At 36.4% G+C, this 21440-nt stretch overlaps 1 non-coding gene across 1 annotated transcript; it reads left to right on the top strand.

The window, feature by feature from the left end:
- The first annotated feature begins 20892 nt into the window (after window positions 1-20892).
- On the top strand, window positions 20893-21057 carry LOC141570309 (U1 spliceosomal RNA). The gene has a single exon (XR_012494313.1). It is a non-coding gene; the product is annotated as a U1 spliceosomal RNA (small nuclear RNA).
- Window positions 21058-21440: the final 383 nt, after the last annotated feature.

Here is a 21440-nt window from a genome sequence, read left to right as displayed (position 1 = left end):
ATCATATATATAATTTGGAAATATTTTCTGCCAGTGCATGCCTTTTCATTTCATTTCTTAAAAATGTCTTTCAAAGACCAGAAGCTTTCGAGTTTTAAAAATCCAATTCATTCATTTTTTTTAAAAGCTAAGAGTTTTTTGTTTGTTTGTTTTATTTTTGTGCTAAGAAATCTTTGCCTACCATCTCCCTGCCAAAAATAATAAATAAATAAAGAGCTTCTCTTATGTCTTGTTTTATAAGTCTTATAATTTTACTCTTAAATTTAGATCTACAATCTATTATTTCAAGTTAATTTTTGTATATGGTATGAGATGGGGGTTGAGGATAACAATTTTGCCTATGGGTGTCCAAATGTTCCAGTACCACTTGAAGAAAACATTGCTCTTTGTGCTCTTTGTCTATTGAATTATTTTGGAATCTTTGTCAAAAATAAATATACCCTGTATATGAAGGTCTATTTCTGGACTCTATTGTGTTTCCTTGATTAATATATCTTTCCTTATACTAATACCTCTCTCTCGATTATTGTAACTTTATAGTAAGTCTTGAAATCAGGTAACATGAGTCCTCTAACTTTGTTCTTTTCCAAATTGTTTTGACCACTCTAAGTCTTTTGCATTTTCCTATAGATTTTAAATTAGCTTGTCAATTTCTACTAAAAAAAATCTGCTGTGATTTTGATTGGGATTTTATTGAATCTATAGATAAATTTGGGGATAATTGGCAACTTAATAATACTGAGTCTTCCCATTTGTGAATATGGTGTATCCATTTCTTTGGATATTTAAAATTTTATCTCTGCATGTATAGGTCTTACACTGTATTTTTAAAAAATCTGTGTCAGTATTTTGTGGGTTTTGATGTTATTATAAAAATAATTTTTAAATTCCAACTATATATATTTATATTTGTAAATACTTTTATATATATATTGAGCTTGTATACTGTGACCGTGTTTAGCTCACTTATTAGTTCTAGTAAGGTTTTTTTCTTTTTTTTTGTAGATTCCTTAGGACTTTCGATATAGATGTTTGTGTGCTCTGTAAATAAAGGCATTTTTATTTCATCCTTTCCAATCTGAGTATCTTTTTTTTTTTAATTCCATTTCACTAGGTAAAATCTCCTGTACAATGTTGACTAGAAGTGGTAAAAGCTGACATTCTTGCCTTGTGCCAAATCTTAGGGGGGAAGCATTCAGTCTTTATCATCAACTGTAGGGTTTTTGATAAATGCCCTTTATTAGGCTGACTAAGTTTCCTTTTACTCCTAGTTTATCACTGGGTTTTTCTCTCTGAAAAAAGTTTAATTCTGTCATGTTTTTGTCAGCATCTTTTTAGATGATCTTATATGTTTTTTGTCAGTTAATATTGTGGCATTACATGATATTATTTTCAAATGTTAAATCAACCTTGCATTCCTGGTATACGCTCTATTTGGTCATTATGCATTATCATTTTATGTAAAACTGGATTTGATTTGGTAATATTCCCTGAAGGATTTTGCGTCTGTATTTGTGAGGGATATTGGTCTGTAGTTTTCTTTGCTTGTAATGTCTTTGTCTGGTCTTGGTATCTAGATAATGCTGGCTTCATTAAAATAAATTGGGAAATGTTTCCTCTTTTTCAATTTTCTGAAAGTGTTTATATAAAATTGGTAAGATTTCTCCCTTAGAATTTGTCACTGAAGCTATCCAAGCCAGGAATATTTTCTGTGGAAACATTTTTAATTATGAACTCTTTTTAAAACAGATAGATAGCTATTCAGGTGACCTTTGGTGGTATATATAAAGAAAGGAATTTGTCCACTATAAATAACTTACTAAACTTATTAATGTAACTTTTTCATAATTTCTTATTATCTTTTTAATATCTTTAGTATCTATACTGATATTCCCTCTGTCATTCCTGATGGTACTACTTTGAAAATTGACTGATAATGACATATCAATATATGACAGAAAATGAAAGAACTGTATATAAATAGTGTATTCTACTTGGTAAATTTGTGTCTCACAGGAGTTTGCAAAGTTTGACAATTCCGAAATAGCCATACATTTATTTTGGGGTTAAGTAAATATATATCAAAGGCAGCCATACTACTAATAAGTAAGACTTTAAACGATCAAAGATCAAATTATTTGATAAAAGGCAAGAAAACAGTTTTCATTCATTAAAGAAAAAGTGATACTTTGCTATTTGTCACCTCTACTTGTGTAAACATAATTTCTGACCAAAGTGACTGTGAAGAATATGAAAGGTTTTGATCAGGAATTGCGTGTGGCTGTTTTGAGCTGTAAATCACGTGTGTGCATGCATGAGTGCATGTGTAAAATATTCGCAGAAGCTAACACAAGCTTTTCATTTAAAAATGTGAGGCTATTTGATTTGTAATTTTTTTTTACAAACTCAATATTTAATATCTACTAATTTTTCTTCTTTATCATAAATATTTAATAAATAAAATGTAATAATTTTTCTCACCAAGCCTCATATTGAGTTCCCCAAATCTCCAGTTCATCTCAGTGTGACTTACCAATATTATCATTTTCTAATATGCCATGTTGTGGAAAAGTTTGAGAACTGCTGACCTAAAGTCATGCTGACCACTAGAAGTTCTGTGTTGGGTCTACAGGACATTGTCCAACAACTTGATCCAACAACCCTGGTCCAATAACTTGATATTATCTGTACATGGAGAGATCATCAAATGTGTCTATTATAAAATTTATAATGGGAGTTATTCCCACTTCCCCTAAATAACTGCACTTCCTTTCCTAGTATTAAGGTACTTGAGCAGCAAATTAGCTGTCAGAAAATTGTGGGTGAATATGAACTAGGACTAGGGGAGATAAGAAATCTGGTGGATTTTTCTACCCCACCTCAGACAATACGTCTTTAGCATCTGGATTATTACTGACCTTCAGACTCAGAATCTTTCTCCCCTGGACTCTGTTACAGTCTATGTAGTTATTTCCATGGCTGGGAGATGTGTTATCTCCTCATATTATGTGCCTGTGGTATTGTCACCCTAATGCACCACCCAGACTCTGTGGTACTGTTATTCTCATGCACGACCCAGAAGTACTGTGGTTTTGGAAGCTAATTAAACCTCATAAAATTATCTACTCTCCCATGTTAACAACCTGAGAGTCTTAGCATAACAAACTTCATTTGATTCAGTAGATGTATTCCAGAAAATATGTTTCTGAAAAGAATTTTTGAAATCTAATTACCCTTTAAGAATATTGAGCATTCACTGTAGAAATCTGAGGACAAATAACTTTATATGGAAAAACAAAAGAGCCCTTCAGTAAAAGAAAACACATCTATTATTTATTTACTTTATAAATCTAAATTTGCTTAAAGTTAGGGGGTGCATCTGTATAATGTTAGGTAATTTATAATATGTTCCTTTTTATAATATATTCTTTGAATTCATTTTTGTTCAAATTGAATTAGTCATGTTGTTGAATTGTCATAAATCAATTGCAATTGGTTGAAAATAAATAATAAAAATGTAAGACTTCTGTTTGTGACATTCACATGGTAACCTTTCACCTTTTCTAGAGCTTAAGCATAGGTAGTTTGCTAACATGTACTATAAATAGTTGCTCTTTTTCTCAACAGTTGATTGCCACAATGAACTTTCTTGCACCACATTGTGTTATTTAACAGTTATCTGCTTTTTGGCTGCTGTTCAAGAGAGTTCTTTGCCTGTAAATCCTCTTTATCTTATGCTATGGTTGAAGTGAAATCTTGGCATAATTTCAGTGCATTTGTCTTGTACCAGGGGAAGAAAAAAGTTAAAGGCCCCAGAGACTGACACTGTTCTACAAATGGTCATGAAACAGTGGGGAGCCCTGTAGACTATTCAAGAGGGTAATACTACTTAGCACCCACTGCGAAAAATAAGATCCCCTCACATGAAAGGCAGTCACACTATATAAAAGATCATTTACAAGCCTGAAAGATAGTTTCAAAGTAAATGATGCTCATTGTGTACTTGCCTCCAGGCCTTTAAAATCCGCTTAACTTGGTGGAGTGGGTCCATAAGTAGCAGTCATTTAATTCTCAGTCTAGTTTTTTACATTCTTTTGACTCTACACTCAGCTTCTGTAATTGTGCTATAGAGATAGCTACTTGTTTACTAGAGTTTGTGAGGTTTAAGAGAAAACAGTATGCCTCAATTTAAAGAAAAAGATGGTAACAGATTTCTGAGGCAACACATGCCTTCTCCCAGGGGAGAAGGGCTCTCCTTCAGACTAGTGGAAGGTGAGATGTCTGTGGATCTCAGAAGTGCAAAGACCCATGCTGTCCTCTCTGTCAGTGCCACAGGAAGCTGTAAGAACCAGACAAGATGGCTGTATTGGTGATTTAGGAGAAAAGACTACAACCTTCAAACTTTGAATCTTGTTGATGTTAAAACAGAATTAGATGTGCAAGAGATCTATTGGGGAAATGCCTATGAGTGATAAAGTGGAGAGGAGACAGGAATAGGTGGACAGAACCCTCAGGCCATGATGCAAGACTGAACCTGTAAAAGGAGAGATGGAAGAGGAGGATTGGGTAGGAAGAGCCTCAGACTGGAATGCAGCTCTGAGAAAGTCTCCAGCAGGGTGATGGGGATGCCCAAAGCAAAGATTGCCTGACAGAAGAGCCCCATGTGGGCAGTGATGGCCTAGCTCAGTAGCCCCATCATGCCTCGTCATAGGCCAAGAGGAGCCAAGGACAGCATGAGAGCAGCAGCCACTTACCTTCTCACAGCATGTTCTCTTGAAAGGAAATCTGAGCAGTATATCTCCACAGCCACCACAATGATTCTAAATTTCTAACTATGACAAAACAAAGAAGCAAGAATACCCCAGAGAATTCCAAAAAGAATAGTGAAGGGGGGATTAACCTTAAGAGACATTTTCTTTACTTATTTCTTGAAGCACAAATTACATACAGCAAAGTATAATTTGATGATTTTTTTACATGTATATGCCTGTATAACAACTACCCAGATCAAGACATGGAACATTTCCAGTGCTGCACAAGGCTCCCAATTAACACATTCCAAAGGTAACCCTTATTTTGGCCTATAATGTCGTGAATAATTTTGGCTGGTTTTGAACTTCATATAAATGGAATCATACACTATACTGTTTTATGTGTAACTTTCACTCAGCATTATGTCTGTGAGATTCATCTATGTTGTTGCTGATAGCAGTAGCTCAATCTGTTTCATTGATATGATTATTCCATTTTATGTATTTCTTCTACTGTTATGAATATTTTGGTAGTTTCTAGTTTGAGGCCATTATGAATTAACATATGTAATATATGCATATTGAGAACACTTTCCTAACTGTATCCTACAAGTTTTGATATATCATTTAATTAAAAATATTTTGCAATTTTCATTGTAATTTCTTCTTTAACCTATGGGTTACTTAAAAGCATCTTGCTTAGTTTCCAAACATTTCAAACATTTTTAGGTATATTATTATTTTTGATTTCTAGTTTATTTTTACTTTGATCAAAGAATATACTCTTTATAATTTCAGTCTTTTGAAATTTGATTATACTTGTTTTATGGTCTAGGTTATGTTCTATTTTGGTAAATAGATACACTTAAATACCCTTAAAGCGAATGTGTATTCTGCAGTTCTTGAATACATTATTCTATATATATCAACTAGGAAAAATTGGTTAATTGTACTATTCATGTCCTTTATCCTTCCTGATGTTTTGCCTACTTTCCCTCTCAGTGAGGGAAAGGTCTGTGAAATCTCTGACTATGATGGTGCTTTGTTTATTCTATTAGTATTTCCAAATTTTGTTTTATGTATTTTCAAACTATGATATTAGGTACATAGAAACAGGATTTTTATGTTTTCCTGCCTCATTTATCCTTTTATTGTTATGAAATATCCCTCTTCAAATTCACTTCTTTTATTAATACATAATATTGTTTTTTTTATCATTGCATGGTATATCTTACTTCAACCTTTTATTTATTTATTTTTTACTTTTGATCTTTTAGTGGCCTTCTCCCCTATGTGTCTTTGTTTCTGTCTTCACATAGAATTCTCTTTATGGTGCATATGTGTCCAAATCTCCATCATTTTATAAGGATACCAATCATTGGATTATGTCCCACTCAGTGTGTCCCAATTCAGTATGACCTCATTTTAACTTAATTACCTCTTCAAAGATTCTATTCCAAATAAAATCACATTCATAGATTAGGACTTCCACATAGTATTGGGGGGACACAATTCAATCCACAACAAACTGTGTTGCCCCTATTTACTTCTATGTAAGTTTCTCTTAGTAAACTATTAGGTTCTTTAGAGCAAGAACTTTATCTTTACACTCTTAGAGTCTAGCATAGCATCTGAGTTATATTTAGGTACTCAGTAAATATATACAGAAAGCAACTGAACTGAATTAGAATGCTTGCATTGCTAAAAGATTGACTTGAGAAAAACTTAAGAGAAATAATAGATTACTATATAAATATTTCAGTTTTTAGCTGTGAATCCAAATCTGTATATAGTGTATCACTTAGGATACAAATTTTGGTTGTAGGCAGCAGAAAATTCCAACTCATGCTGTCTTAAATTAAAAAGAAAATTAATTGTCTCATGTATCTAAAAAAACAGAGGTAGGTCATTTTTCATGTGATCTTTTGGCTCAATGATCAAGCAAGAGAAAACATAGAAGATTTCCTCTTTCCACCATGAAAGAATAACTGGTCCTGAACTAGCCATAAACAACTAGAAAATTGGACAAAATATCTGAATCAAGAATTTTTAGACACTATAAATAGTCAGGACAGTAATACTTTAGAGAAATTAAGCAAATAAGGTGAAACTAATGATCACTATTGATTTCTGCTTTGAGGTAATTTTAAAATTGTAACACAGAGAGGGGAAACCAAGCAGACCACAGTGGTCTCACTGAGCTGAAGAGACAAGGATTGGAGTTTGGGAATGCTGCGGTGAATGGAATTTTGCAAGGCAGAATACTGAGGAAAACAAAACTGTGCAGAGCTAGAGCCAGAAACCTGCAAATCTCCTCCAAGTTCTGTTGAGGTTTTAGCTAAAAACTAAGTGCAGTGCAGAACTCCGTGAAGCCCTGCAAAGGTGCTATAACCTGAAAAATTATCAGAGCTAACAAGAGGCTGGAAGATGTTTGATTTTCTAACTAACTAGAATAGAGAGATAATATTAAAAACCTGGAACATTCAGTAGAGACCACAGAAGCATTGCAACTTAGTAATAGTGCTAAAGTAGCCAAGAGTAAAGGCTACTGTAGACTCACTTTAACAAAGCTTATAAATAAGCATCAAGCTGATTTACATATAAGAAAATTCAACATTCTTTAAAGGAATTAAAAAAAAAATTCAGATGCTCAACAACATAATATTTATAATGTCCAGCATCCAATAAGAAATTACTAGATACGATAAAAAGAAAAAGGCTGTGATTCATGTCCAAGAGGAAAAAAATATCTAATAAAATAGACCCAGAATCATAGTGATAATGAAGTTAGTAATAAAATACTATGAAATTGGTATTAAAAATACACCAAGGAATGAAAGTAATACCTGAATATAATGTGGAGAGAAATGAAACTATATAAAAATAACAACCTCTGTTGCTGAAAAATACAAAAGCTGAAATAAAAATTTACCAGATAGACTTAACAACTGATTAGACTCTGCAGAAGAAAGATCAGTGAACTTGAAAATAGCAAATAGAAAGTCTCTAATATGAAATATGGAGGGAAAAATGGCTGGGAAAATAATGAGTTTTAATTACCTATATGACATGATTGTATATGTGTAATTCGAGTCCTAGAAGGAGACAGAGAACAGAAAAATATTTGACGAAATAATGGTCACCATTTAAAAAAAAATTTGATGGCGGGTGTAAATCCACAGATCCAAGAATCTTAACAAATCCCAATCAGGATAAAAACAAAGAAAAAATACACCAATGCAGATCATAATCAAATTGCCAAAAACTTATGATACAGAGAAAACTCTAAAAGTATCCAGAAAAATAAAAAAGGCATATCATGTATAGAGAAACAAATCTAAAAAGGCAATAGACAAGTCCTCTTGTATGAAACTATGCAAGCCAGAGGACAATATTAATATAGCCGTGCCAGTTTTCTTTTGATATGGTTTATGTTTGTCTATTTCTATTCATTAACATTCAGCATTTCAATGTCTTTATATTTAAAATGTATCTTTTAATAAGCATGTGGTTGGCTTTGTCTTTATATTCTGTCTGGTCATCTTTGTTTTTTAATTAGAGTGTTTAGACTATTAACATTTAATGTAACTTTTTATATAGTTGAATTTATTTTTTTCATTTTTAAAAATACTTTTATTAAAAATATATCTAACATACAATATTATATGAGTTTCAGGGGTACAACATAGTTGTTCAACATTTATATACCTAAAGAAGTGATTACCATAATAATTCCAGCAACCATTTGACACTGTACTATGCTATCATAATATTATTGACATATTCCCTATGCTATACATTATATCCCACTGACTTATTTGTTTTATACCTGGAAATTTGGGTCACTTACTGCCATTCACCTTTCCCCCACCTTTTTAGTTTTTCAATTACAGTTGACATTCAATATTTTATATTAATGCCAGGGGTACAGCATAATGTTTAGACATTTATATAATTTAAGATGTGATTCCCCCTGAATGGTGTAATACTCACCTGGTGCTATACATAGTTATTGCCATATCATTAACTATATTCCTTATGCTTTACTTTACATCCCATGACTAGTTTGTAACTACCAATTTGTACTTCTTAATCCCTTCATCTTTTTCACCTTGCCCCCCCAACCCTCTCCCATCTATCATCTCAGCAAATCTAGTATGCATCTGACACCATACATAATTATTGACCATAATCCTTGTGCTATACTCTATATCCTCATGACTACTGTGTAGCCACAAATTTGTACTTCTTAATGCCTTCCCCTTTTTTTCACCCATACTTCTAACCCCCTCCCATCTGACAACCATCAAAATGTTTTCTGTATCTATGAATTAGTTTCTGATTTGTTTGTTTGTTTATTTTGTTCTTTAGATTCTACATATAAGTGAAATCACATGACATCTGTCTTTCTCTGTCTGCATTCTCCACTCACCACAATACCCTCCAAGTCCATCCATGTTACCACATATGTTAAGAACTCATTCCCTTCCACGGCCAAGAAACATTCCACTGTATATGTACCACTTCGTCTTTACCCATTCTTCCATTGAAAGACACCCAGGTTGCCTCCACATCTTGGCCATTGTAAACGATGCTGCAATGAGGGCGGCTGGATGGCTCAGTTGGTTAGAGCGTGAGCTCTTAACAACAAGCTTGCTGGTTCGATTCCCACATGGGATGGTGGGCTGCGACCCCTGCAACTAAAGATTGAAAATGGTGACTGGACTTGGATTTGAGCTGCACCCTCCACAACTAGGTTAAGGACAATGACTAGACTTGGAGCTGATGGGCCCTGGAAAAACACACTGTTCCCCAACATTCTCCAATTAAAAAAAATTATTTAAATAATAATTAAAAATAAAAACCACCAAAACCCCAAGGCTGCAATGAACATATGGAGGCATACATCCCCTCAAAGTAGCATTTTGGGTTTCTTCAGATAAATACCCTGAAGTGGGAATACTGGGTCCTTCTTTGTCTCTTGTTATAGCCTTTCTCTTAAAGCCTATTTTGTCTGGTGTAATTCCAGCTTTGTTTGTTTCTATTTTCATGAAATATCTTATTCCATATTCCATCTCTTTACTTTCCGTCTGTGTGTGTGCCTTCACATCTGAAGTGATTCTCTTGTAGGCAGCATATGTAAGGGTTTTGTTTCCTTATCCATTCATCCCTTCTATATTTTTTGAATGGAGCATTTAATCCATTTACATTTAAAGTAATTGTTGATAGATATGTGGTTATTACCATTTTATTATTCATAATTTTGATTCCCTCCCCCGCCCCCCGTCTTAAAGAAGTCCGTTTAACATTCATTGTAATACTGGTTTGGTGGTGACAAACTCCTTTAGCTTTTTCTTGTCTGGGAAGCTCTTTATCTGTCCTTTGATTCTAAATGACAGCCTTGCTGAGTAGAGTAGTCTTGGTTGTAGGTCCTTGCTTTTCATCCCATTAAATATTTTGTGCTAATCCCTTCCCGCCAGCAAAGTTTCTGTTGAGAAATCAGCTGGCAATCTTATGGGAGCTCCTTTATAAGTTGCTAGTTGCCTGTCACTTGCTGCTTTTAAGATTCTCTCTTTGTTATTAACCTATGCCATTCTAATTATAATGTGTGTTGGTGTGGTCCTGTTTGGGTGTTCTTGTTTGGGACTCTCTGCACTTCCTAGACTTATATGTCTATTTTCTTTGCCAGGTTAGAAAAGCTTTCAGCCATTGTTTCTTCAAATAGGTTCTCAATCCCTTGCTTTCTCTCTTCTCCTTCTGGAACCCCAATGATGAGAATGTTGTTACAATTGATGTTGTCCCAGAGGATTCTTAAACTATCCTCATTTTTTGGATTCTTTTTTCTTTTTGCTGTTCTGATTGGGTGTACTATGCTACCTTGTCTTCCAAATCAATGATTTGATCCTCTGCTTCATCTAGTGATTCCTTCTATTGCATTCTTCATTTCAATTATTGTATTCTTCATTTCTGACTTTTTAAAAAAATGGTTTCTACGTCTTTTTTTAATGCTTGCTATCTCTTTGTTGAAATTCTTACTAACTTCCTTGAGCATCCTTATAACTGTTGTTTTGAACTCTGTCTCTGGTTGCTTGCTTGCCTCCATTTTATTTAGTTCTGTTTCTGGAGCTTTCTCCTGTTCTCCCATTTGGGGCACATTTCTTTGTTTCTTCATTTTAGCTGCCTCTCTGTGTTTGTTTCTATGTATGAGGTAGATCTGCTACATCTCCTAGTCTTGGTCAGGTAGCCTTATGTAGTAGGTGCCCAGTGGGGCCCAGTGGCATATTCTCCCTGGTCACCTGCACCTGGTGTTCCAGGAGTGTCCCCTGTGTGGGTTGTGTGTGCCTTCCTGTTATAGTTGAGCCTTGATTGCTATTGGCACATCAGTGGGTGGAATTGACCCTTAGGCTGACTGGTTGTAGGTTTTGGCCCCATTCACAGCTTATGGGCTGCTGTGTGTGGGGCTTACCCCACTGCATGGGATTTGCCCCTGTAGACTCTGGTGCTTGTTGAGACTGCCCCTTGTGGGGCTAATTGGGTGGTGCTCTGCTGTGGTCTGAAGCCAACCTCCAAGTATGTTGCTTCTGGGGCCTCTTGGGAGCAGCTCTGGTGCAGGCCCAGGTCACCCACTGCCTGTGACCAGCTGGGGACTACCTGGTAGTAGCTACAAAGCAACCCGTGATTTTTTGCTGCTTGTGCTAAACCTGGAGTCATGTGGGAGAGGCCACGCTATGAACAGCATGTCTGCCTCTAGTACTGAGACTGGAGTAGCTCTGCAAAAAGCTAGGACACTCCAAGTCCTGCTGACACCTGCTGGCTCCCTTAAAGTTTGGTGGCTCATAAAGCCTTCTGTAGTATGCAAGTTGTATGAGGCAGTATCTCAGGGAGTCTCTAGAGTGGGAATCATTGTTGTCACCAGGTTAATGTAGACTATGGTTTGATTCCACTGGTGAGCCTGGTGCTACTCAGCAAAAGTCTCAGAGCACACCTAGGCTAATCGCTGCTCTTCTGGGACTCTGATAGTTTTCCAAGAAAAAGTGCAATGCTAGGAAGGGGGTGCTGGCTGCTTATGGAGAGAGTCCATGGGGAAGTTGGGTGGGGCTGGGTCCCAGTGAATCAACAGGTTGAGCCCCAGAGCTCACCAGACCAATCAGATTCAGATTTGGCCATAAGCATAAGGCGAGGGTTCAACACATTAAAGATAGTGGTCACCTGTTGTCTGCTTGGGAGGAGAATGGCTCACAGGGAAAATGGGACTGTCCTCCAGCCCTGGCTGCAAAGCCATATACCTTAGTCTGCTCCCCATTTGTCTTTGATGCCCCACCTCCTGCGTCACCATCCCTCTCCTGGAGCTGAAGGTGAGTGCCTGTGAGTGAGTGAATTTTGTGTGTGGGCCTTTTAAGAGGATGTTTGGGTTTTCTGCACCCTTCCATCCCACCCAAATTGTATGAATCCCCACTGTTTTTCACAGCCAGATGTTGTGGGGGCTCCTTTGCCTGGAACCAGTACTCTGGGCTGGGGAGCGTGGTGTGGGGCTGTGGTCCTTCACTCCTCCAAGAGGAACCTTAGTGGCTGAGGTATCCCTCCCAATTTTCATCCATTCACTACACAGGGGTTTGGGACCAGCCTGTTTTTCTTCTCCATCCCTCCTACCAGTCTCAACATACCTTCTTCTTTATACCTTTAGTTATAAAACTTCTGTTCAGCTAGACTTCAGAAGGTTCTCCAGGTTCATTAGTCTATAATTTAGTTATAATTTTAATGTGTTCACAGAAGGAAGCAGAAATGGTGTTTATCTACTCTGCTATCTTGGGTCTCCTATAGTTGAATTTAAATCTGCCATCTTGCTTTGGTTTCTACTTGTCCCTCATGTTCTGTTTTGTTTTTTCCCATTCTTACCTTTTTTGGATTGAGTATTTTTTCATATTCCACTGTATCTCCTTTATTGTCTTTTCATTAGAGCTGTATCTTTTTGAATTGTTTTTGTTTGTTTGTTTCTTTGTTTTGAGGGGACAAGGGTGTTGTTCTAAAATTTGCAGTATTCATCTTTGCTTATCGCTTCTTATTATCAAATAATTGTACCACTGTATTTACAATTAAATAACCTTATAACAATATACACTAATTCCTCATCTCCCGTGCTTTGTGCTATTATCATGAATTTTACTTCTATATATGTTATAAATCCATGAAATATTATTTGTTTGCCTTAAGCAATCAATTGTCTTTTAAAGATATTTAAAAATAAGAAATAAGTACTGTATTTTATATTTATCCTCATATTTACATTTTATAGCTCTCTTTATTCAGTTATATAGATTTAAGTTTCTATCTAGTATCACTTTCCATCAGTAGAACTTGTTTTAGCATTTCTTAAAGTGGGTTTCCATAAGCAAAAATTTTCTCAGCTTTTGATTGCCTAAAAACTTGTTTTCACTTTTTTGTTCTTGCTTTCATAATTTAAAAATGCACTCTTAAACTAGTTTTGTTTTGTTTTGTTGTTTGGAATTAATCTATAGCTTTCCCTGAATCATAGCAGAATTTTAGCAACATTTTCCTTTCCCTCTACTCCTACCAGCCTTACTCCTGCTGTTTCATATATTGAATTCTTCTAAAATATTATTTCACATTTTTTAGTGCTTTCAAATTCTTTAAAAAAGTCAACATATATAAATTTAATAAGCTGTTTCACTGATTTCTTTATTTTGTGTCTTGCATTCCCCTTCTTGCTTTTGAATATGTTTTTCCTCTTTCTGAATGTGATGGCTTTATAAGGTGCCAACTTGGTTAAGTTGAACTACGTTTCCCAGAATACCCTTATATGTTTCTGGTTAGGTTGCTCACATATGTTGTTACTGATCTGCTGATGCATCACATAGGCATGAAGCTGTTGCAGCTAGGCCTGCAATTATTCTACCTTCCCCTGGATCATCCTTCCACATTTCTGATCCCTGAGCCAGGTATGCATGTTTGGCTCTGTGACACAGAGCCCAACTTCTTCAGGATACCCTGTTACCAATGTCAGAAATAACAATATTGGGCACAGGTTGCAGTCTCTCCTCATGGGATTCCAACTGGTGTTTGTGAGTTCCATCCTGCTCATGATCTTCCCATACTGACTGCCTGACCTGTGAACTTCAAGCTCTATTATGGAATGCAGAGACACTAGCTTCATAGAGATTGCCTAACTAGCTCCCACAATTCTATGAGTAAGCCAATTCCTTGTAACAAATCTCTCTGTATATATATGGAGAGAGAGAGAGAGAGAGAGAGAGAGAGAGAGAGAGAGAGAGAGAGAGAGCTCTAGGGATATATATATATATATATATATATATATATATATATATATATATATATATATATATATATATATATCCCTCCTGGTCCTGCTTCTCTACTTCCCTGCTTAATACACTAGAATATATCTATTAATTCATAAAAGGTCTTTTATAGAATTTCTTCTTACACTTCCAGTTATGGTTTGAAAAATTTGAACCTGTCTGCTTTCCATATTTTAGAAGTGCATACTTTTGGTCTTCAACTGTTCCCCTTATTTTCTAGAACAGTCATGGATTTACCAGTTTATTTATTTTCTCTTATTTCTAGGGTTTGTAGGTATAAGGCTTTGGTGAGAGCTCAAACTGCTACCAGGAACCAGAATTTTTTAATCAGTTCTTTTAAAAACAAAGTGTCTGGAACTATTTTTCTTAAAGATTAGAAAAATATCATTATTATAGCTAAGCCTCCTTAATGTGGTAAGTATGAATTTGTGAAAAGTTTAAATATAGAAATTTTAAAGGAACAAAGGGTAAGCACATAATTGCATCTGAAAATTACTGATAGGCAGGTTGACATAATGTCAGAACTTTCGCACATTCTCAAAAAGAGACATGAAAGAATTTCTACCTACTTAGAGGAAAAGGGGTAAATATTCTGCTCAAATGGCAAATAGCTTCCTTCTAAGAAGAAAAATTTTTTTACCTGCTTTAATTTTTTCATGTCACACTACCATCTTTTTATTTTAGAGAAAATAACTCAAAAACTACTGACTATCAAATTTTGAACTTTCAAGAGATACTCAGTTTTCCTTGGTCTTTCTCATATATAAAGGAGGTAAACCTATTATTAAACTTTAATTTGTTTTTGTCTTACTAAAAAAATTTGTTTGAACTCCCAAATTAACAAAATATCTTGAACTATATTAACAAAAGATTGCCACATAACAGAGTTCCTAGATGAATCTAAATTAGTATATCAATTGTTATGTAAATGATACTTCTGCTGTGCTAGGAAAATGAATTAAGTTGAATAATCTTTGTGCTGTATTTTCACTCAATTTTTGAATTATTCATTCATATTCTTTTTATATTATGACCAACAATCCAAAGAATATGGTATATGGAGCACTTTGTAAACTATAAATCTCCAGAAAGAGGTAAGGTAAAATTATTGTAACCTTTGGTTTAAATAAGCTCTAGTACAGTGGTCATTCTTTGGGGGTGTGGTCTTCCCTCATTTGTGTGTCTAGTAATAGTAAATCTTCCCTATCTATAAGATAAAGTTTAAGTAACTGAAGACAAAACAAAGTGTGTTGATGGCGTTTGAAGACTAAAATCTCCCTAAGCCCCAATTTGCTTTAACTTGGCTTTTGGCCTTATTTATATATAGAGTTATGGAAAGAATGCACTCTGTCCTGGACACTAACCTGCAATTCTAAGATGCTGGGTAGTGATGAATTTGCTTTACTAAAAGAGTAGTCTTACCTTTGCCTCTGCCTCTGGGAGTTAACATTTATTTGTCTGGAAGTTCCCAAGTAAAAGGAATGTATTGTTAGCCATGGTGGATCCCTCAGACAACACTGAACAGTTTATGCTAATGAGATGACTCATGATGGGCACCTGATAGGTTATGTGAAGAGATGACTCAGTTGTGATGGCCCTCCATGCACCAAAGTCTTAAAGTGAGGATTGGCCATACCAGAAAGACCAATCATATGATTAGAGGGCTAGAACTTTGAGCCATAGGACACCAGTCTCATCTCCAAGGAGGGGAGAAGGCTGGAGATTGAATGTAAACCATGTGAGCCATGATTTAATCAACATGACTACTTACTGAAGCCTCAATAAAATCTCTGGATAACAAAGCTCGGGTGAACTTCTTAGGTCAGTGACATTCCATGTGTGTATTGCTACACGTAGATACCGGGAGAATAATGCCTCCCTGAGGACATGGAAGCTTCAAGTTTGGAGCCATCTCAGTCCCAGATTCTTTTTTCTTTTTAATTGAAGTTTATTGGGGTGACAATTGTTAGTAAAGTTACATAGATTTCATGTGTACAATTCTGTAATACGTTATCTATATCTCACATTGTGCGTTCACCACCCAGAGTCAGTTCTCTTTCCATCACCATATATTAGACCCCTTTTACCCTCTTCTAGTGCCCCCTTCTCCCTTTACCCTCTGGTAACCCCTAAACTATTGTTTATGTCTATGAGTTTTTGTTCCTTCATTTGTTTTGTTGTTTTCAGTTTTATATACCACATATCAGTGAAAACATATGGTTCTCTAGACTTTTTCTGTCTGACTTATTTCGCTTAGCATTATAATCTCAAGATCCATCCATGTTGTCACAAATGGTACTATGTCATCTTTTCTTACTGCCGAATAGTATTCCATTGTGTATATATACCACAATTTCTTTATCCCTTCATCTATAGAAGGACATTTTGGTTGTTTCCATGTCTTGACCACTGTAAATAGAGCTGCAGTGAACATTGGAACACACATGTCTTTATGGATAAATGTTTTCAGATTTTTTTGGTAGATACCAAGGAGAAGGATTGCTGGGTTATATGGTAATTCTATTCTTAATTTTTAGAGGAACCTCCACACTGCCTTCCATAGCAGCTGCACCAATCTGTGTTCCCACCAACAGTGTATAAGAGTTCCTTTTTCTCCACAGCCTCTCCAACACTTGTTACTATTTGTCTTGTTGATGGTAGCCATTCTAACTGGAGTGAGGTGATATCTCATTGTGGTTTTTGTTTGCATTTCTCTGATGATTAGTGATGTTGAGCATTTTTTCATATGTCTATTTACCATTTGTATGTCCTCTTTGGAGAAATGTCTCTTCAGGTCCTCTGCCCATTTTTCAATTGGATTGTTTGTTTTTTGTTGTGGAGTTGTATGAGCTCCTTGTATATTTTGGATATTAGCCCCTTATTGGAGGCGCTATTTGCAAAAATCTTCAACAACCCATTGTAGGTTGCCTCTTTATTTTGTCGATGGTTTCTTTTGCTGTGCAGAAGCTTTTAAGTTTGATATAGTCCCATTCATTTATTTTAACTTTTACTTCCCTTGCCTTTGGCATCAAATCCATAAAATGCTCTTTGAACCCAAGGTCCATCAGTTTATTACCTAAGTTTTCTTCTATGCAGTTTATTGTTTCAGGTCTTACGCTTAGGTCTTTGATCAATTTTGAATTAATTTTGGTACATGATGACAGAAAGCAGTCCAGTTTCATTCTTTTGCACATGGCTTTCCAAGTCTCCTAGCACCATTTATTAAGGAGGCTGTCTTTCCTCCATTGTATGTTTTTTGCTTCTTTGTCAAAAATTATCTGTCCATATTTATGTGGTTTTATTTCTGGGTTCTCAATTCTATTCCATTGAATATGTGTTTGTTTTTCTGCCAATACCATGCTGTTTTGATTATTGTTGCCCTGTAGTACAAGCTAAAGTCAGGGAGTGTGATACCTCCAGCATTGGGTTCTTTTTTCTTAAGATTGCTTTGGCTATTCGAGGTCTTTTGTGGTTCCATACCAATCTGATGATTTTTTGTTCTAGTTCTTTAAAAAATGCCATTGGGATTTTGATGAGGATTGCTTTAAATCTGTATATTGCTCTGCGTAATGCGGCCATTTTAACTATGTTGATTCTTCCAATCCATGAGCACAGAATGTCTTTCCATTTCTTTATGTTTTCTTCAGTTTCTTTTAAAAATGTTGATGACTGTTATATCTTCTTGTTGTATAGTCCCCTATATCATTATGAAATGTCCATATTTGTCTCTTGTTGCCTTTTTTTGTACTGAAGTCTGTTTCATCTGATATCAGTATGGCTACACCTGATTTTCTCTGGATACCTCAGCCCCAGAATCTGCCCTATGTATTTTCTCCTTTGCTTGGTTCTAATTTGTGTCCTTTGTTATAATGAAATTGTAATCATAAATATAGTACTTTCTTGAGTTCTGTGAGTCATTCTACCAAATTATCAAAACTGAGAGAGTCCATGGTGACCCCTAAATTTGTAGTCAGCTAGTGTGAAGTGAGGGTGGCTCTGGGAACCCCCAAACTTGCAGCTGGTGTCAGAAATCCTGGTAAAGCTTGACAATCTGAAGAACTGTGCTCCTCACCTTGAGCTGAAGTAAGTGAATTTAAGATATCAGGAGGTAACCTCAACAGGATTTGGTGATTGACTGGAGGTTAGAATACTGATGTGGGAGGTGGCATGGGTGGCTTACCAGTGACAGACTTGGGTAACCAGGGACATGGTAGTGCCATCCACTGAGATAGAGGACACTGAAAGAGGACAGGTTTGTCAGGGAAACATCCCACGCTCAGTTGGACTTGCTGAGTTTGATGTACCTGTAAACCATGTGTTCAGAGATGTCTACTATGAAGCTGCATTTATGAGTCTGAAGCTCAGAGGAAAGGTCTGTGCTTTATACCGGGGGTGCCAACAAAATGTATGCAAGTGAGCACTTTGGTCAACATTGCTTAAGCAGTAGTTTTCCATAATCAGAAGTGTCTGGATGCTGATGGTAACTACTTTGAGCACCTCTTGTAACTGCAGAAGCCAAACGTGACTTGTATTCATCTTTTATTAGTGGTATATATTGAGTATTACAGTTTTTAATACTGTTTTCCTTTCTTAAAATGTGTATACATTTTTTTTTGGCACCTTCTGTATGTAGATCTAGGAGTTGTTGGTATATGGAAGGCCTTGGAATTCACGAGAGTGAAAAGCTTACTTAGGGAGAATATGCACAAATGGAAGTTCTAGTATAACTTTAGTTGTGTTATTCTGCTCAAACACATCAACCCTTCAGAGCTTTGTCAGGGAATAAAGGCAAGGTTGGGGTACAAGGTACGTGGAAGAGCCAGAGAAAGGAGAATTCCATGGTTTCTTATGTATGTGGTCACTATCTTTCTCTCCTTTTCCTCCTTCCTCCTCAAATAGGAAGTTACTTCCTCCTCAAGTAATGGAAAAGGGTGGGTTTTAGGCACTGTCTGGGGCTTATCTGGAGATTAAAATCCTGCTGCTATTGAAAATTGCCTTCACAGAGGTATACCTCCTCTTCTCTTTCCAAATACAAGCAGTGGCTATGTAGCTAGCACAGGCTTTTCTGTGAGGTGGTGGATGTGTTAATTAACTAGATGGGAAGAATCCTTTCATAATATATGAGGTCAGACAATTAAGTTTGCAAACTTATCCTACAAAAAGTGCTACATACCTCATTGCTGAATCACTATGGTCACCTTCGAAATACTGCCCTTGGGAAGCTACACACTGACGCCAGCACCTAGTCCACCCTTCAAAGCAATTTTGGAATTCTTTTACTGGAATGGCCATCCGAGCTGTCATCGTATTACCCTTGATGTCTTGTATGTCATTAAAATGTCTTCCTTTCAATATTTCCTTTATCTTTGGGTAAAGAAAGAAGTCACTGGGGGCCAGATCAGGTGAGTAGGGAGGGGTTTGCAATACAGTTATTTGTTTACTGACTAAAAACTCCCTCACAGACAGTGCCTTGTGAGCTGGTGCATTGTAGTGATGCAAGAGCCATGAATTGTTGGCCAAAAGTTCAGGTCACCTAACTTTTTCACACAGACTTTTCATCACTTAGTAAACTTGGTCAATTGTTTGTCCAGTTGGTACAAATTTGTAATGAATAATCCCTCTGATATGAAAAAAAGAAGGTTAGCAACATCATTGCAATGAGTTTACATACTTAATTGTCAGACCCCATAAACATATCAAATCATCATGGTATACACTTTAAATACCTTACAATTTTATGTCAATTACACCTCAGTAAGGCTGAATTTAAAAAAATAAAGTAAATTTTAAACTCCCATTGTTTTGTAGTTTTCTTTACTGAGGAGCCTGGGGGTCTGTTTTGCACATAAACATTAATATTGTATTAACTTATGTAATTCTTGAATGTTCTAATGCCATTATTCAACTGGGAAAAGAGTTACCCAGAGGTACTCAATCAAGCAACAAGCTTTCCCATGTCTTGTGGAGAAGTAGAAAGGTTTAATTTCCTGGCTCATCTAGTATTGCCAGCCCATTCCCTGGCCAAGCGCTGCGACCCCATGGTGATATGGCTTTTCATCACATTCAGATACATCAGGGGTTAAATCATATTCTTTGAAATAGAACAAATGATATAAAATGGAGTCCTCAGCTTCATTTCCTCAACACCAATATTATAAAATGATTTCACTGTCTTCAGAATAGGTAATGTCACAGTAGTCGCTAAGCTATGGAAAGACTGGATTTTAGCCAGTGTCATTTTCTATCTTTAACCACTTAAATAGCTATGTGGCTGACCAGCTCTCATTATGACCATTTGTCAGGTGCTTGAAAATATCCTAGACACTTTTCCCCCCAAAGAAAGGCACCCTACTGGGAAGGATGAGACAGAAAGAGAGAAGGAGCCATCAGATTCACAGCAGGAACAAGGTGTTCCATTTCCTGGGAGAGCCATTTTGATTTGTGCTGCTGATGAGATTGCTCTCTGCTCAGGATAGGCCTTGAAGGCATGCAGCTCTCCGGGCCCAGGCAGCAGCTCCTAAAGGAGAGGGCAGTGTGTGTATTTTAATCTCCAGTTTGGCCGTGTGTGCTTCCCAGCATTCATGCTTACCTTCATTTTGACCCCTTCTGTGCACCCCTCATCCCCAACTTGGCTCTAGAAAGACTTTACCTCTATAAATTTCAGATATAGCCTTCCAAAAAATATTTGTTTTTCAGAAAACTACACAAAGTGCCTGGCTGCTTTCCCTGCCTCTCATGCTCTGAGTTGTGCAAAAGATTTCTAGAGTATATGTTGTTTACCCAGTTCTTCTTATGCCAAGAGAAAACCTTGCCATAAGGAGAGATACCATGATCACAAAGGTGGTTTTCCCAGAGCGAGGCTTATCCATTGCCTTCTGGATGTGCTGACCCCCTGCGATTTCCCCAAATGTGGGAAACTCAACTGCATAATTTGTGGCAGTGGGGGACTGCGTTTGCACTCTCCCCTGGAAAAAAAAAATGTTTACCATCTTCACAACAGCCGATGGAAGTCTGTACAACAGAGAATTATTTTCTCAACATTACTCTGCTATTTAATGATCATGTGAAGAAAGAAAGCAGATTAAGAAGCTATTTGAATCTAAATGACCCTATACTTGAAACTAAATGAGAGCCAGGACAAATATAGATACACCCAATTTTTTTTAAGTAGTCAGGGACGTGTTTCATTCGGAAGGCTTATTGCCTGGCATGGGCCCATGAGGGTGTCTTCACCTTAGTGAGGGTCCATAACCCAGGCTCATGGCCACAGATGAAAATGCCCTGAGCACCAAAGGACTGGCTTTCCATATGTCACATTACCCTCTCCCTGGTTATATAAGTGGATCAACTC

Source organism: Rhinolophus sinicus, linkage group LG02, assembly GCF_036562045.2.
Source record: "Rhinolophus sinicus isolate RSC01 linkage group LG02, ASM3656204v1, whole genome shotgun sequence".
NCBI classification, from domain to species: Eukaryota; Metazoa; Chordata; class Mammalia; order Chiroptera; family Rhinolophidae; genus Rhinolophus; species Rhinolophus sinicus.
This window is presented reverse-complemented; position numbering and strand designations above follow the sequence as displayed.